The sequence below is a fragment of the Capsicum annuum genome, chromosome 4 (genome assembly GCF_002878395.1).
Source record: "Capsicum annuum cultivar UCD-10X-F1 chromosome 4, UCD10Xv1.1, whole genome shotgun sequence".
In the NCBI taxonomy this organism is placed as follows: domain Eukaryota; kingdom Viridiplantae; phylum Streptophyta; class Magnoliopsida; order Solanales; family Solanaceae; genus Capsicum; species Capsicum annuum.
The window spans coordinates 193,304,859-193,312,983 of NC_061114.1; the positions used below are offsets into that span (position 1 = coordinate 193,304,859).

The window sequence follows — 8,125 nt, forward strand, 5'->3', positions numbered from 1 at the left end:
CACTATGTTTAATGTGTACAATTATAGGAAAAGACAAGTATAAAATTCTCCCTTGAATATCATTCTTCGGCAAGTGTTCCCGAGAACCTGTACAAATATGTTAATGACAAAGCAAAATAAATTAAAAAAAAATTATGTTTACATATATACATAAAAATAGAATTTTTATTAAAGTGTGGGCTCGGATTAAGTTTTAGCTACGCCATGGCTACAAAGCGGTTGCTCGATTAATCAGTCGTCCTAAATCGCCTTACAAAGATACGAATCGTAAAACCTTTTGTGTTGTCGTAATATTATAAAGATTTCGTCATCGCCCAAATTTATTTTATTTTATTACGTATTTGTATATATGTTATATCCATCTTTTATTCGGAGAGGCCTCAAAAACCAACAAAAATTTCTTCATCAGCCAAGCATTTATTTTTTATATAAAATAAATAACTTGAAAAGTAAAAATCCGTCTTTTGTATAGTGGTTCAAAAATTCTATGGAGAGATAATGTCATCGGCCATGTATTTATTTATTGTCCGTGTAAATAAATGTGAGGGACAAAATTATTCAGACAAATTGTAAAGGAATGTCAAACAACCAAGAGCAGTAAACAAGTAATAAAAAATTGGGAAAAAAGCTCAAATATGCCACTAAACTATCAGAAATGACTCATTTATGACATCCGTTAAAAGTTGGGTTCATTCATGCCATCGCTGTTATAAAATCGGTCCATCCATACCATTATATTTTAACGGTGGTTTTTAAAAAACTGTTTTTCCACGTGGCCTCTTATTAGAGGTTCACGTCATTTTTTAAATTTTTAAATTTTTTTTTTTAAGTTTTGATCCATTAAGAAAAATTCACCCATATCCAATCTATCATCTTAACCCACTCTAATATTACTCTTAATTTTGACCCTAGATTTAAACATATATATAATCATTTAGTATTCGAACATGAAATTTACACACTTGAATACTACATTTAAAATAATATAGGTTAGAATAATTAATAATTTAAAATGATAAATGAATAAATTGTGACTAAAAAATAATTTATTTTGACTCTCGAAATTCGAACATCATCACATAATTTAGGACAAAGAGAATACCACATACGTGAAGGACCACAACTTTTAATTAGGAAGAATACCTAAAAATTCCTTCTAAATTTGGATTATAAGTTGTAAATTGAATTATTGGTAGTCTTAATTATTTTGTGAACTTGGCTATTTGGTAGCCTTTATACTCTTTAACGTGGATGAGACGTAGAGCATAATTTATTTTTAGGTGTGTTACAGTTTAAAAAATATAAAATAAATAAAATACCACTATCCATGTACGTAGGTGTGTTTTCAGTCCATATATTTTTTAGTGGTGTTTGGTACCTACTCACGCAAACACTATTTATGTGTATATTAATGGATCTTTAATGTCTATATTAAAGAATCCACCCATGCAAAAAAAAAGTTATGCTCTACGTCTCGTCCACGTTAAAGAATATAAAGACTACCAAATAGCCAAATTCACGAAATAATTAAGACTATCAATAATTCAATTATAAAACTTATAATCCAAATTTAGAAGGAATTTTTAGGTATTCTTCCTAATTAAAAGTTGTGATCCTTCATTTATATTGTATTCTCTTCGTCCTATATTATGTGATGATGTTCGAATTTCGAGAGTCAAAATAAATTAATTTTTAATCACAATTTATTCATTTTTCATTTTAAATAATTAATTATTCTGACCTATATTATTTTAAACGTAATATTCAAGAGTGTAAATTTTATGTTCGAAAACTAAATGATTATACATATATTTAAATCTAGGGTCAAAATTAAGAGTAATATTAAAGTCGGTTAAGGTAATAAGTTGGGTGTGGGTGAATTCTTCTTAATGGATCAAAACTAAAAAAAAAAAAAAAAAAATTATAAATGATGTGGACCTCTAATAAGAGGACACGTGGCAAAGCAGTTTTTTAGAAAACCATCGTTAAAAAGTAATGGCATGAATGGACCAATTTTATAATGGCGATAGCATGAATGAGCCCAACTTTTCACGAATAGCATAAATGAATCATTTCTGATAGTTCAGTGGCATTTTTGAGTCTTTTCCCTAAAAAATTTCACAAAAAAAGCAAGACAACAAGGTGATAGCCTTCGAAGAAGGTTTTTCCGGCCAAATTTCAGCTGAAATCTAGTGAAGCAATATTAATCTGCACAACTTAATAGTAAAGCAAATAATAGTATCTGCCAAACATTATTTAAGCCAACAACAAACAACATTTACAACAACAATATGGGGAACGAACAAAGAGAAAGAAAAAATGTTATTTTCTTATAGATTTAATGTTTTGGAAAGTACCACCGAAAAACCCTATGGTTTCGGTATCACAGTAGTGGCGGCGACATCACTTCAATGGCAAATTATCGGAGTAAAGTCAAAATTGTATAAATTTGGTTAGATCTAACCCTTTTCTGATGTTACAACAACAAAGTAAAGGAGAGAGAGGAAAAGAAAAGAGACTGTCGCGATGGCGGTGACTGAAGGTAACTCGCTAATGTGATGGAAAAGAATAGAAGAAGAGAGGGAGAGTGGAGGCAGCGGGCTGAAGCAGTGGGTTTTCACCGGCCATGGTTGGCCGAAGTTTGTGGAGCCGGCACTTGGAGGGAGCAAGCTGGTGGCAGGTATGGGTTGGTAGTGATGCTTTTTGATAATGGAGGTGTGTGGATAGAGCTTGCTGGTGGCAGTTGTTGCTCACTTCTCTAGTAGAAGGCGGCGATAGTGATGTAGGTGTTGCTGGAAATGCAGTGGCAGTTAGTTTTCACCGGTGGAGCTCCGACGTTGGAAGCGAAAGGAGAAAGAGGATGATGGGAGAGCAGTCTGTGCGGTGGTAGACGTGCTCTGGCGGAGCTTCATTAGAGAGGAGCAGCGGCCAGGAGCAACGGCAGTGGCCGCCTGGTTCTAGGAGAGAAAAAATGGGAAAATCCTTTTTAGGTGTATTTTATATGTGTGAATGTGTGTATAGAGTGTATTTATAACGGGAAAAAACAATTCATCAAATCTACTTTTTTTTCCAAGCATATCGCTTAAATTTTGGATAGTAGGTGAAACAAAGTCAAGTATCAATTTTTAAAAAGTGACGAGACCTTGACTTGACTGATTTGTTGTTCTATCTATTAAAATAAGCTAGTACACTACAATATTTTTGTCTTTTGGCCACACTAAATCTAGACCACACTTGTAAAGTGTGGCCTATACTATTTAAGATCACGTTTTTAAAGCGTAGTCTAAACTTTTAGCTTTTGACCACATTAATTTTTACAACGCTTAGAAAGTGTGGTCTTTAATGGTATAGGCCACACGTTATTAGCATTGTCAAATCTTGATAGAATTGGCAACTCTTATTTACACATATGACTAAACTTTTAAGTGTGGCATTATTATAATTCTAAAGACAACATTTTAAAAATATAGCCTAAATTTTCATAACAAATTTTTCATTCTCCCTCCAAAATATTTTACTCTCCCTCCAATTAATTATTAGCCAAAAATAAATGAGTAAAGAAAATATTTAATAAAATAATTGACCTCTTTTTCCAAATATCTCACAGATCTCAGAGCTCACAAAACCCTCAGCTCTTTACCCAAATTTCTCCTCAAATCCATCGAATCCATGGAAGATTTATTTCTAAAATCATCAAATTTCATCTAACTTCAGCTCAACTCTATTAGCATATCAACCAATAATATAGTAAAGGTAGGAGTTTTAGTGGGTTAATTATAAGTGCCTTTTAATGGAAGATAGATTTGAGTTTTAGTAATTCTTGTTCTGCTGGAGCTATGTTGCTCTGATCTTCAAAAATGTGTAATTTTTGAAAGATCTGACAGACTTCGGGGGAATTTTTGAGGATCCAACCAATGGCGCTAAAGTTTGGACTACATGATAGTTAATTGAATTGGCTGATTTAGTATAAATATGAATTACTTCTATTCTATCTATTTTATGATAATGTGCAATTTTTTTTGTTGTCTTTTTTTCGCCTATTGTAGATGGATTTGCAAGGATAAAATCTAGTGCAACAATTGATGCAGATACTTCTTATGAGCTTTACTGTGGTAGTATTCCTTATAGGCTATGTGTTAGGCTCGTTCCAAACTATATTGTTAACGTACGCTGGTGGTGTTGTCTTTATGGCCCTTGTAACCATACCCAACTAGCCTGTGTTAAATCACAATCCTCTCAATTGGTTGGACCCAAGTTTGGCTGAAAAGCATCCCAAACCAGTGTCTTCTCACTCCAGTTCCAAGAAGAACACTAAGAAGTAGGTCATTTTCTAACGTTACACTTGGTCCTTCTGCAGAAAATTATAATGATGTATCAATTAAATATAGCTGGTGGTTTTTCTATATGATCTGAATGTTTTCTGAATCTGTTACCACCACGACTATCCCCTCTTCACTGCAATACTTTGTAATATTTAATATTCTGTATTGATCCCTGATTGTTAACCTGTAATGGTGTTCTGCATCACGTTTTGTGGGGACATGTATTTTGAAGAATTATAGTACCATAGACGTAGTTTACTTTCTTACGCTGTTGAAATCTATGTAAAACCAATTTGAACGTATAAGGAGTTTAACTAAAAAGTGACCTAGCAGATAGTATAAGGAGTTTAAATCTGTTAACTGCAGCAGGCTATCAGCCTTACATAGTTGAGCGTGAAGCTTCCCTGGAACATAGTGATTCTGTCAAGGCCAGAACCTTGGATCGCAGATTATGATAGAGCTGCACAGTAACATTTTGAATTGCCTTCCTTAATAGACATTTGTGTTGTGATGAATAGTTCATTCATTGGTTTATTTGTCTCAAATTTGTCTCTGATATAGGAACCAGAACATTAACACAAACTGTACAGTGACTATGCATTATTATTTTTCTAAAAGAGATGGTGCTTAAACTAATGACCAATCCCAACTAGCTTGTCGGTTTGGACTAATGGATAGCTAATTCTATCGGTGGATTTAGTATAAATATAACTTACTTCTATTCTACCTGTTTTGTGATAATGTACAGTTTTTTCATTTGTTTTTTTGTCATCTATTTTAGATGGATTGGTAAGGACAAAAGCTAGTGGAGCAATTGATACAAATACTTCTTGTGAGCTTTGCTGTGGTAGCATTCCTCATAGTCTATGTGTTTGGCTCAATCCAAACTATGTTGTTAAGGTATGCTGGTGGTGTTGTCTTTACGGCTCTTGTCACTATAACCAACTAGCCTATCCTTAATCACTATCCTCTCATGGACCCATCTTTGACTTAAAAGTATCCCAAACCAGTGTCTGCTAACTCCGATTCCAAGAAGAAGAGCACTAAGAAGTAGGTCATTTAACTAACATTTCACTTGGTCCTTCTATAGAAAGTTATTATGATGTATAAATCAAATTAGTGATTTTTTGGTATGAGTTGAATGTTTTCTGTTCTTGGTGAATTTAGTCAATGCTATAAGAAAGATTTAGTTATGATATTGTTGTGACATATCTCTTTTATTCCCGAGCTTTGTACGTTAACTGCCTTTTTACTCGCATGTCGTCTAAAATTAACCAGTTTCTATCCAAATGTCACTTGTGTTTGAAAGAAAGGCTAAGTTGATCGGACTCTTCACATGTCTATGGGTGCTTGTCGGATCCTTAAAAAATAGTATTTTTTTTTGAAAGATCCGACACGGGTGCAGCAATATTTTTGGAGAGTCCTAGAAACTTAGAAGAATGGAGCTCAAGTATTACTTTTCATGTTCTGGTTGACAGCCTCTATGACAGATATCAAAGAAATTAAGAACCAAAAGCACAAAGACATTACACAATTTTTGCTATCGTTACTGATTGTAGACATCCAGTAAGTCCTCATTTGGTTCTGCAGCTATTGACCATTTTGTCTTTTCGAAGCATCATGATTGGACATACTGTTGGTGTTGTTTAGTTTTCACTAAGTTCCTTAATTTATCAAACTAATTTTTCTTATGCATTTGTTATTTCTTCTGCATTGGATGATCTTTTCTTGAAACGAGGGTCTATGGAAAAAAACTCTCTACTTTGGTAGGTGTAAGGTCTTTGTACACTCTACCCTTCCTAGATGCCGCTTTGTAGAGGAGTTTTGATATATTCATAAGTCTAATCTGTTTAGTAACAAATTTTAGACTATAGATTTGAATTACATAATTTGTACTGATTATAATTTGCAAGATGGTGGGCAGCAGACTAATTTAACGGTGCTGCAGTTTTAACTCTAAAGACAGATAAAAATGTAGATTGTTGAGCAGCAGAGACATATTCTGTGAATGCTGGAGAAGTGCTTGGAAAGAGAGTTAGATCTTGAGAAGAAGCTTAATGAATCTTGAAAAGTTGAAGAAGAATTATAAATCTGGTTGTAGCAAGAAGCTCTCCGCATGGAGGAAGAAATTGAAGATTCTTGGCAAAGGTTGTTTGAGGGAGAGAATGCTAATGAAGTCTTCTCAAGAATTGTAAAAGAACTACTGGGGGTCGACTCCAGAGGGCCTATTTAATTCGAATGGTACTGTTCAGAGAGAGGGAGCCACTTATAATCTAAGCATCAAGAACTGGAGGAACATTTAAAAGAAAAAGACAACTTACTAGGGAAATCTGAAAGCACTTCTAATGACCTTGTGGATAAGGTTAAATCTCTTGAAAAACTGTTGGGGGACTCTGAGTTCCAGCTGTCCAACTATATTGCATCTATGAAGAAAAGTATGAGGGACTCTGAGCATCAACTTCAGCATGCAGTTGCATCTGCCAAAGCTAGTTAAGAGAAGTAGATCATGTTGAATTCTACAACCAAAGACATGGAAGACTTGATTGAAGATCTAAAATCAAAAGTTTCAAAAGCAAAAAGTTTGATGGAGAGTGTTGAAGATAAGTGAATTATCTTGTTAGAATCTAATGCAGATCTTAGTGAAGAATTAACTTTTGTAAGGAGTAGGTTGGCATGTTTGGAGGCATCGTTACGCAAAGCTGAAGAAACGAAGAAGGTTACTGCCTGAGATATTAACTTTCGAAGTAAATTGATAACTGATCTAATTATGCAATTAGCATTCGAAAGAGAGAGACCTGAAAAATAGGTTTGTCACTTCCTACTGACTCTCATTTCTATTATGACTGGAATTATCTTGATAACATTTATGACTTTCCTTTTCCTCCATTATATGCAGTTATTCTAAGTTTTTTTTATCTAATTAACATGATTAATGGGCTTAAACACTAATTGAGGACTGTACCTAATTGAATACTAGTTAAACAACCTAGTTATGTCTAACAATGATATGCCATTTGGATAACATCAATATTTTTTGTCAAGATATAATTTTATTCAGACTTTGGTGGAAGCTTAACAACTGCATATATTTAATGACTTCCAAAATGTAGTTTTTGTGTATGCACAAGTTTGTCTTATAATTGATGTGTTGTCTTTTCCTTTTTACTTGTTTTGGCAACAATATCTGTTCATTTGGTCGAGTTTGACATGTTCTCACTCTTGATTTGGTTAACTTTTCAGAGTTTGTGACCATATAGCTCACACTAGAATCATTAGAAGCATTTACTTTTAAAATATATGGATAGACCCACGCACACACTCCATGTAAACACATATTATTGTTTGACAAAGATGTGTTTTAAACTTTGTGTATTCTCAAGTTTCCAATGGTCTCTACAGGTTCACAAATTCAAGTTCCATCCTTGCTATAATATTAGCACTCGTACCATTTCCAGTGGGTCCTTTCACTGAGCTAAAAACAATCAAGGGAAAGACATGAAAATAGGCTAAAGTAGAGAAAGAATGTGTCAAGGGATGATTTGTTTCTAGAAAGTTCAATGACAAAATGGTTACAGTAGTTGAGCATAATCTGTTACTGGAAAAATGGTCATCTCACTATTGGAAGGTTTTATTTACTTGAGCTGGGGGTATATGGAAAATAATCTCTCTACCTCCACGCTGTAGGATTAAGGCCTGCATAGACTTCTTGCTCCTTAGTGGATGAATGTATACCTTGAAGGCTAAAATAGTACAGGCACACCTAGCTGGGTCAGTCATCAACTTTTAAAAACGTATTAGTACTT

At 33.8% G+C, this 8,125-nt stretch overlaps 1 pseudogene; it reads left to right on the top strand.

Annotated features, from left to right (window-relative positions):
• Positions 1 to 4,046: 4,046 nt before the first annotated feature.
• LOC107869588 lies at positions 4,047 to 4,338 on the top strand (annotated as a pseudogene).
• The last annotated feature ends 3,787 nt before the right edge of the window (positions 4,339 to 8,125 follow it).